Source organism: Dromaius novaehollandiae, unplaced genomic scaffold (assembly GCF_036370855.1).
Source record: "Dromaius novaehollandiae isolate bDroNov1 unplaced genomic scaffold, bDroNov1.hap1 HAP1_SCAFFOLD_45, whole genome shotgun sequence".
NCBI lineage: Eukaryota > Metazoa > Chordata > Aves > Casuariiformes > Dromaiidae > Dromaius > Dromaius novaehollandiae.
The window spans coordinates 940,001-950,321 of NW_026991505.1; the positions used below are offsets into that span (position 1 = coordinate 940,001).

At 56.6% G+C, this 10,321-nt stretch overlaps 1 long non-coding RNA gene across 1 annotated transcript in view; it reads left to right on the forward strand.

Annotated features, from left to right (window-relative positions):
• LOC135327075 (uncharacterized) overlaps window positions 1-9,542 on the forward strand; it is an 11,140-nt gene extending 1,598 nt beyond the window's left edge. The window contains exons 2-3 of the long non-coding RNA XR_010387149.1: window positions 1-103; window positions 8,806-9,542. The exon at window positions 1-103 is cut by the window's left edge and continues 146 nt beyond it. This is a non-coding gene — a long non-coding RNA (uncharacterized LOC135327075). The remainder of the gene's footprint in view (window positions 104-8,805) is intronic.
• Window positions 9,543-10,321: the final 779 nt, after the last annotated feature.

A 10,321-nucleotide genomic window follows, 5' to 3' on the forward strand; every position in this document is an offset into this window, starting at 1 on the left:
CAACCTTGGACTCTCCGGCAGCCACGTGAAGCCTCTTCAGTCGGAGGGCTCTCCTCTCCTCCCCTCTCTGCTGTTGACATGCTCTGCATTTTTGCCAGCAAAGGTAAGACAGTTTTAAATTGGCAAGCATTGTATGTGACTTTGTTGTTCAAAGTCCTTCTTGGAAGGCAACAGTGAAATTCTTCCCACAGACGACAGGAGTCTGCTCAGTCTTCTGTACTACTGAGTTTTGCTATTGCCCAGCTCCCTTGTGGTCAAGGGTGAACATGGGTGGGACAGGAGACCAAGTTCCCAAAAGACACTTCACCAAATGTGACATGGGCAGGTGGGCTGCTTACCAAGCCCACTCAGTTCATTAAATAGCCAAATGCCTCGTCATCTAATTAGGGACATGCATGAATGCATCAAGGGACTGAGCTTGGCAGAATCGGCAGGGAAAGAAGAGCCTGTTGAGCCTCAGTGCAGGCAGCCATGCCCTTCTCACAGGCTAGGGGAGGCTGTGCTGGGACGATGCTGTGCCAGCACCATGGGGTGCCAAGAGCAGGTCACTTGCTGTGGCACAGCAAATCCTGCCAATTTGGCAGAAGAAGATGTGTTGCTTCTGCAAGAAGCTCCTCCTCTGCTGTGGCAGTGAGGAAGTGTCTCCAAGGAAAAGGCGCAGAGAGTTCACACACAAGGGCTGCATCCAAATTTCGGTTGCATGCTGGGAAAGTGGCTGGCACATTGCAGAGGCTAACAGCATCCCCAGGTACTCCTGGTGGCCTTCTGTGGTGCAGAAGGCCCTTTTGCATTCCTCCTCCTTATGGGTTTAGAGGCAAGTCTTTTCCCTCTTGCAGGTTCAGCTTTATGCACTGGCAAGTCTCCTGGGAGATTCAGGGAGCTCTGTGAAGAGAGACAGGGGGTGCCAGTTCTTTACTCTCACGTCATTCAGCCCCCTGTAATCCACACAGGGACATCCTTCCTTCTCCCCTGCCTCCACATTAAGAAAAAAAAAAAAAAAGTGAGAGAGAAGAAAAAAGTATAGCCCCTCCCTTCCCCCACCCCCACCCAGGGAGGAAGGGGTTAGGACAGGTGAACCTGTGCTCCAGATGGTTCCCCTCAAGGGCTGTTATCTCAGGGCATGATGAGGTAGAGATGCCCCCAAAGGACAATTCCTTCCCTGGCATGAAGTCATAGAGGCAACAGGGTGGTAGGGTTTCTGCATCTTTCTTTCTGAAGAGATCCACACAGTCACTGTACTCACCTAGGAGCATTGCCAGGGAGGTCCCAGAGAGGTATGGTCTTGACACCTGGGGGACCTTGCTCTAGCAAGGCAAGCTCAGCCCCAGCTGCCCACTGACAAGGCACAAAGAGGTCCTCAGGGTCTGGAGAATAAGGTTCCTGTGCTCCATACAGGGGGACACCCCTTCTTGGGCCATTCTGAAGAGCCAGGAGGTGACTGCTGTGCAGCTGGTGTGTGTTGGGAAGGGCTCTGAGGAAGCAGAGAGCACTAGGGTCAGCATACTGATGAGCCCCCATAGCCTTGCTCAGTGCTCAGGAAAGGGTTCAGGGAGCTGGGGATCAAGGCATGCTCTGGGCACAGGGGAAGGCAACAGAGCTTTCAGGGCTGTGAGGTGCCTCTGCATGCTGAGCCCAGCCTCCTGGAGGACTCCCAAGTCCCTGGGGAAGGCAGTCTGCAGGACTGCCCTGGGGACTGGCCCCAAAGTAACTCCCCAAGGCCAGGCCTCCTGGTGCTCAGCTGAGGGCTTGAGGGGGCCTGAGCTAAGTATTAGGGAGCAGCAGAAGCAGGGCTCCACCCTCAGGGAAGGCAAGCCAGCAGTCAAGGGGGAGGGGCTGGGGCCCACAACCCAGGCCAGACAGTGAGCTCAGCAAGTGGGCAAAGTCCCACAGCAGCAGAGCCAGGTGAGCAGAGCAGGGTGGTGCCAAGAGGTTCTCCTGAGAGCCCAGGGATCCTCAGGCAGGGCAGTATAACAGGCCCCATGCAAAGTCCCTCAGGGAGTGCAAGCAGCACTTGAGCACCAGAGCTGGAGCACACAGCCCTAAGACAGAGCTCAGGCATAGCCTGAAAGCCCCAAGCTGAGCATTGATAGAGCCCCTGGGCAGAGGGAGCAGGTGAAGGCCCCAGGTGAGGTTGGTCAGAGCAATGAAGGCTTCCAATGAAGGCCTCTGAGTGCCCTTGGGGTGCTGGGTGTTTCCAGCTAGTCCTTGGCTAGGGGGAAAGGTCTGGTGGAATGAGCAAGGAAAGAAGAAAGAGCCTGTTGAGCTTGACTCTAGTTTGCACTGCAAAGAGACATAGGAGGTGCAGAGGAAGCAGGAGGCCCTGCTGAGGCCCTGCTGTGGCCTGGGCACCAGTACAATAGCACTGTCCTGATCTTTTTTTCTTTTCCACTGGCCCAGTGAGGTTGGGGCAAGCCCCCAAGGGGCTCTGCCTTCTGCTGCCAAGTTCCCAGTGTGTGTTGGGCATGACCTGCTCTGAGGACAGCATCAGGTGGGCTGTCTGAAAGGGGTGGTCCAGCTGTCAACCAGTGACCTGGATGTGCTAAGGCAAGCTGAGGGAGGGCAGAAGCTTGCTTGTTCTTGCTCTTCAGTACCAGTTTGGACCATAAAAGTGAGGTCTCCTGATCCTTGTGACTGGGAGTTTTAAGCAGGAAGAGTGCTGGGGGCTTGGGTGGCCTGGCCCTGCATTCCTGCAAGGCCCGTCAGCCTACCATCACCACTGTTGGTAGTGACAGCGATAGGGGCAGGGGGAGCAAGGGGTTCTTCCTCACCTGAGGGCTGTGCAGCTCCTTTTTTTTGTTTTTTTTCCCCCCTTTCATTCCTTTTCTGCCCTGCTTGGGAGCAGGCTGAGCTGGTGGCTCAAAAAGGGGAGAGTGGCTGCCAAAGTCTGCTCAGAAAGGGCACCCCCCTTTGCCCCACCCCCCCTCCCCCATCCTGGGTGATGGTGGCAGCAGCAGGTTGGCAGGTCTGGCTCTGACATGTCTTTCTCCATGAGGCAGGCTGGGAGGTAGATGTGGGTTTGCTCTCTCATCCCAGGAAGACTCATTCTCCCTTGCCATGGAGTAGACCTGCTGTCGCTCTCCCTCCATGGCCCACGTGGTTCCCTGGAAGTTGTTTCTCCTGGTGTTGGCTGGCCCTCGGGAGGGCACTCATCCGGGCACAGGGTAAATGTGGGGTCACCCCGCCAGGTAAATCTGGTGTCCCTCTAAGGTCCAGGTAGTGCTGCTGTCCCACCCCAAACTCAGCTGCAGCCAGGTGGCCATTTTCTTCAGTCCTGGTGGGCAGGCCAGAGCAGGGCCAGCATCGTCTCCATGCCATGCTGCACTGTGCTGTGCTCTGCCCTGGGGCCCCTCAACCTCAGAGCTCCCATTTGCCGGGCTGGTGTGCCCTTCCCTATAGGGCAGGGCAAAGAGACAGGGAGAAGGTGTGGGGTCCCAGTTGCTCGGTTTTTATTTTGCCTTCCCTTAAGCAACACCACCTGCCTCCCGCCACCCTTGACCTTGGCAATAAACAGGCCTCCCAGAGAGCTTGGTCTGCCGGGTATCTGGGGTGGTGGTGGGATGTGGGCCAGGGCTGGTGGGGGGCAGATGTCAGCTGAAACAGGTGATGTGTGCAGAATCTGCTGCCCTAGCGCCCTGAAAGAGCTTGTGAATCCTGGTGGGACGGCCCTGCTGCGGGCACTGTGTGCCTGTGCAGTGTTGGGGGCACATGCAGTGGGGGTGCTGGTCAGCCTGTGGTCAGGGATTCTTCCTCTGCCACAGCAACATGCTGGCCACAAAGTTTAGGAAGCTGGGGCCAGGGAGAGAAGGGAACACAAGCAAGCAAGCAGGTGATGATGAATGGGTGGTGGGGAGGCACATGGGGTGGGGGGGATGGACAACATATTAAAAAAAAGAAAGAAAAAGCCCAAGTGGTGAGTGTAATAGCACAGATTTGTAAACAAGCACTTTCTCCTGCTGTGGGGAAGTCCTTGAATAAAATATAAAGACAGGTGCACAATCAGGCAGGTGTAGCCAATCTTTAACTGCTGCTCTTATGCTTATATTAAAGTTAGGGAGACACGTGGATTTTATGTCCGCATGGACAGTGAGATAAATTATAGGTGTTTTTTTTATTGGCATGTCTGGAGAGAGCAATTTGTCTTGGGAATGCATAGCCATTCAAGATAGGAACTTTCTGCACTGGTCTTAGCAGCACCCTTCTGACACTCAGTAGCTGAGGCTCAGGTTTCTCTTGCAGCTCTGGGTGGGACAATGCAGTTGAGGGGTTGACACAAAGACCCAGGTATTTTCCAGAGTTGCCTGGTTCAGGCACATTCACATCTGTACTAAACAGCACCCATGGCTTACAACTGTTGGTGACACCAGACTCTTCAGTAGGTTTGGTAAAAAACCCTGTGGCACTTGGCCTCTTGAGTCTTCAGCTGTGAGGGAGCAGCAGGGGCCAGCCACTCCCAAAGGGGTGGGGAGCCAGTAGCCCAGGGGCATAGCTCAGCTCCCATGGCAGGGGCCTTGGGCAGCCAGGGCCCAGGTGAGGCTGCTCAGGGCCATCCAGGCTTCTCTGTGCACTCAGGGCTCTGACACAAGTCCCAGGAACTCACAGAGCATTTCTCCTAATGCAGTGCTTTTCTGCATACCTGCCCAGGACTCACTCAGCAGAATCAAGGCGTCAGCAAAGTCCCATTTGGATTTTGTTACCACAGTGCCAGGAGGGATGCCTTCTTCCTCCAGCTCAGGCTCAAGCTTGTCTGCATAGCAGTAGGCACAGTAGGACTCTTGTGCATTCCTTCAGGTGTGCCACTAATGAGATGACCAGGCAGGTAGCTCTTTCCTGAAGCAAGTTTGTGCCTATGTGCCCAGGAGGTCCCCTGAAGCTGAGGCCGGGATCTTCAGTGCCTGTCTGAATGCTGTTGGAGGAGTATATGTGTGCAGCTCCATCACAGCCATGCCTATGGCTGGCCATGAACTTTGCTGATCTGGCCTGTGGCCTGTCGTTCCAGCTGGACTGCAGACCTACCTTGTCGCTGTGGACTTGCCCGACCATCACTGGACTGGGTCTGACCCTGCTTACCATCACTGGTCCTGATCCTTCCTTGACTTGCTGGTTAGGCCTCAGCTCTGCCTCATCACCACGAAATTGCCTGAAGACTTGGCCTCTTGGTTGAACCTGGCTACCACCTCTGGGCCTGCCTGGCAAAACTTTCTTGGGTACTGCTGGACTGGGCCCCGGCTGGAGAGGCCCCTGCACTGCCAGCCGTGTAATGAGCCTTGGTTCCCAGCTGCCCGTTCCTTAGGGAGCAAGTGGGCCTCCCTGCTCCCTGCGAGTTCCCTTGGGCCATCTCAGGCCCTGGGCAGAGCAGCATGGGGCCTGGCCTGCAAGTGTGCAGGGCCTTGCCCCTGCGATTCCTCCTGTGTGGCCAGCCTTGCCAATGGCTCGGATGTGCCCACTGTGCTGACCCCCTGCTCAGCGGGAAGCACCTGAGTGACCCCTGCCCACCCGCAAGCAGTGCTGCCCATCCCTTTGTGGCTCCCTCGAGCCAGCTTGCAGCCTTCCCCGCTGAGCCTGGCAGGCCCTGTGGGGCTCTCTGGGGCTAGCTCAGACCCTTCCCCCAAAGCCTGCCCAGCCCTGTGGGGCTCCCTGGAGGCAGCTTGCACCCTGTCCCCAGAGCCCATGTGGCCAGGAATGCCTCAGACCTTTCCTCCCCAAGCCTGCCCAGCCTCTGGGGCACCTCGTAGGCAGCTGGAACCTGCCCACAATGCCACAAGTCTCTGATGCCAGGTGCCTTTCCCACTTCCCCATGCCTGTTTGAAGTCTGTGTGCCATGAGATATACCTACCCACAGGAATTCAGTCCCTCTCCAGCAAGCCCCTGAAGCCAGACCTAGGTAAGACTGAGGACACACCTTGCTGGGAGGGGAGGCTTCTCTTAGGGCCCTGAGTGCACTCATTGGCCTTAGTGATGCTGCTCTTCAGAGGGAACTTGACAGGCTGCAGCAATGGGCTGGTGGGCACCTCACTTCTTTCAAGCAAGGCAGCTGCAAATTCCTGCCTCAGGAATTTGGAATCACTCCCTGAAGCAGGACTGGCTAGGGCCAAGTGCCTGGAATGCAGCTGTGCTGGGAAGGAGCTGGTGTTCCAGGTGGGTAAGGAGTTGAAGAAGTGGCAAGCACAGAATGCTGTCAGGCAGTGGTGGGCTTTTCTGCTCCAGCAGTCAGGAGCTATAACAGATGTGGGTAGAGGCAGGGCTGGAGAGAAGACTATGGCATATGTGCAAGGTCCCTGCAGGCTGGAGATCCATGGGTGCAATGGAGGTGCCACTCTGGGAGCCTGGGATGTGGCAGAGATGGCTCAGGCCTGGAGGCCGAGGGTGGGAGAAACACCCCCTTGCCCTCGGGGCAGTCCCCACAGTTCAGCAAATGAGCCCAGCAGGAGGATGGAGCTGGCCACGTAGCAAATGTCCTCCCCACAGCACTAGCATATACAGCCAGCCCTGGGAATGGGTGATGCGAGGGGCTGGGTCTGTGCCAAAAGACCTAGGGCAGTTTTCCTGGTGTGTTTGTGCAACAAGGACATAGAGCGGCCTCCTCTCTTCTGGCCCTTCATGTGTTTTCAGGGGCCTGGCTCTGCCCCAGGAGCACACTGGTGTGTGCCTCCCGCACAGGTGAGGGCCTCAGGTTAGTGCTTAGGCATGGGGTGGGGGCTTCCCACCCAGGCTCTCCCAGACCCTGTCCCAGCTGCAGCAAGAGTACAGGAAGGCCCCTTACCTGCCCAAAACAGGTCCTCTCTCCTGGCTGCCACCTGGCAGCCCTTCCTGTCCTCCCGCGCCTGCCTCCAGCTCCTGCGTGCTTCGCTGAGGCAACACAGAGCACCTCCTCATCAGCACCGAAGCGCTCTCCCTCCTGCCTGCCTCTGCCTCTGCCACCCCAGCCACCTGCGGCCCTCCTGCCATGCCCTTCATTTTCCCAGGAGCACCTCACAATGCCTGCCTCATGCTCCTCACCAAGCAGCTTCCTGCAGCGCGACCTCACAACCTTTAGCCCAGCCCTTGCACCTTCACCTGTTGCTCTCTTTCACTTGCCTCTTGTCTCTCCTCTCATCTCCACCTCTTTTCACTCCTCATAGCCACTGCCCTTCCTCTGTCTCCCAGGGGTCAAATGTCTTTGAACTTGCCTTTGAGGATGGGTGCAAGGCTCTGGGTTTTAGGAATGTTATTAGTGTGTAGAAGTGAAAGTATAACCCTTATGAATTAGCCTTTGGCATCAGGTGATGCTTTGTACTCTGTGGTTAGTGTGCAGGGTTCGCGTAGGCGTTAGATCTCTCTTGTTAGTGTTAAGGAGGAGAGTTATTGTTTTGGGAAAGCCTTAGCAGTAGGTTCCCTCTTTTATTGAAGGTTTCTTGTCGTTGAATAGTGTATGAGGTAGCTTTTTGGCACAGGATTTATGCTTGAAGTTAGGGATGAGGCTTCAGAATGTGAGCCATGGTATTGCCTAACACTTGACAGATAGGACCCAGGGCATGAGATCCGGAGTTTAGTGGGGATCTTGAGATTAGATAAGGGGTAATGGGTTCCAGCTTCAGCTTAGCAGTGAGGGGTTTAGGTTGCAACTGTAGGAGGGGTAGAGGTTACAGGCTAGTGGTAGGGCTTAGGGTATGAGATAGGGCTGAGGGGTACTGGCTCGTTGTAGATGAAAAGCCTGACAGAAGTGGCTTCACAGTCACTCTCCCAAACACATTGCCCTTAGCTGAAATCCCCTTACCTACTATGACGTGACATCTCTTGTGGCTGAGATCCTGAGCTCCCTCATGGCCTCACCTGTGTTTTATTTCTGCTTGACACTCATGTGCTGAAACAGTAGGGACCCCTCCCCCAGTCGACAACCAAGTGCTTTCCCTGCAACCTGCCCCTGCCTTGGCCTTCCCAAAAGAAAAGGCACAGGGCAGCAGCACAGAGCCCAAGCAGCACAGCCCAGCCTGGCTCAGTGGCTGATGACTGTGGCAACACCCTCAGCCAAAGGTGGGACCGGGGGCTGAGGCAGTGGGCACCTCTCGGCTGACACCAAGAGGATTAGCATTTGGTGGGTTGAGGGTGGGTGCCTGGGACCTGCACTGCCAGGGTGAGTTTGGTGCGGTTGGAGCAGAGGGGCCAGCCAGCGCTTTCTGTTGGGACAGTATCTGCAGTCTCAGAGCCCTTCTCTCAGACCTTGGGAGCAAGTGAAGCCTTGGTGTAAGTCTTCCCATTGAGTGAAGGCTGACTGGGCTGGTTGGCTCCTGCAGGGAAAAATAAGCAACACTTCAATTGATTCCATAGCCTACACTGACTGCAGGCCTAAGTGAGAGGCTTGTGCTGTGAGTTCAGGACCACTGCATTACCTGCAGGGGCCAGTGCAAGGATGATAGCTCAATTCCTTACTGGGGAAAAACTTGCCACTTTCAGGGCGTTTATTTCTGTGGGCTCTCCTAGAAGCCCCAGGTATAAAAGGACACAAAGTGAACAGCAACAAAACCCTCATCCTATCAGATAACACTTAACAACAGCAACGTGTAACTTCTGCATCTTGGACTGTCTTTGCATCTCCGCTTTGACATCTCAGGCAAGATGGATGCCAGCCTCTGAACAGGGAAGGTGCATCCTTTTTGCCTAAGGCTGGGTTCATGGCACTGAATTTCTAAGAGATCCAGGGATACCAGGGGCAGGGGCAGAGTAGAGGCCAAGGCCCCCCTCTCTAACTGCCTGAACAAACAGGCAGTGCCACTTGCCAGAGGAAGAGAGGACAGTTCTCTGATGTTCACACTGTCTCTTCCTTCACAGCCCTCCATGGAGCCCCAAGTGAAGGACTGCAGAGCTGCTGGGTTTGAGCTGACTGCTCTTGGCAGGACCAGGAGCTCTGAGATGACCAGAGCGCATTCCACACAGGCAGAAGGAAAGCTGTCACTGCTGCCAGTTCTTCAGGTGAGAGCAGGGCCTGAGGAAGACACATGCAGAAAGATGCAGGCTAGCCATGCTTGGGAAGGTGCACAGCCTGTGAGCTGAACCTTTGCTGGCAACCAGCTGCTGCTTGCTTTTGTTTTGCTGCAGCTATTCGCCCACCTAGTTGCACGGGCAGCTGAGCCACCCACAGCACTTCTGCCTGCTTGGCTCTGTGTGAGAGCCTCAGCCCTGCACAGGGCAGCTGTGAGCTGACTGCTGTGGGCTCAGCACGGCTGCCCCTCCACCGGCGAGTGTGTGTACAATGGGGAGCTTCACTTGTGCCAAGGGGGACTCATCCAACCCAAGGCCTGGCAATGTGCTGGGCTGGCTGGCCAGCCCAACCCAACAGCAAGCTGCGCTGCTTTTCCTCTCCACCTGTGGGAGGGGCTAGGCCATGCCATGGCGAGGGGGTGAACAACTCGGCGGGGGCGGCAGCACCCCCTCACTGGGAGAGGGGAGCAGCACCAATCCTGGCGGCCCTGCTGGCCTTCCCCACCACTGCGCCCCAGGGGGAAGGAGCGAGGGCTGCTGTGCAGCTTTCGGCGTGTGGCACCTCATGCGAGATGGTGGTGCACGCATGGAACCGACTGGGAATGACCCTCCCTCCAAGACCAGCAGAACATTGTGCATGTAGGCGGAAGGGCGAACCCTCTCTGCACATGATCCCTTTTTGGGAGCAACAGACTTGCTAGAGGAGAAAGTGACCTCGAGGAGGCATCATCTCCCAACCGAGGAACACCTGGGTGGCACGATCTGTGGCAGGTGGGGGTCCAGCAGCTGTAGGACGGAGAGGTGGACACCCCCCTTCTGCACACACAGTGCCCCTGAAGCACACCCAGGGGTGGGTGGCACCCACTCACCCCTTCTCGTTCACCACCCTGCCAATGGCTGCTTGCAGCTGGCACCCGACGACCTGGGGCTGAGACCATCGCCAACACTTCGCGCAGGTTTTTCGGATGCCTGGGAACTCACAGGGCCACTTGGCCTCGCACAGCCGGGTTCCGTGAAGAAGCCCGAGGAAAGGGGGATAGAGAGCACACACCTCCTTTGCTGCTCAAGCGGGCAGCACCTCGCACACGACGGGACGCACACTGGAGAGGAGACCCCCCCGCCTGAACATCGGACACCGCGACACGCCATATGACGGGGAGCACAGAAGAGCTGACCTGCCGGGGGCCCTCTCCAACGTTACCCAAACGACCTGATCAGTCAATCGAGTGCTGAGCCAACTCACCTGCCCAGCGTGGCCACCAAGGAGGCAACCGGCGGCAGGCATGGTGTGTGGGTGTGGGCCATCGTCTGCAAGAGGTGCCCACTCGAGGCTCAACACCAGCACCCCCCACGCTCCCTGTGACAG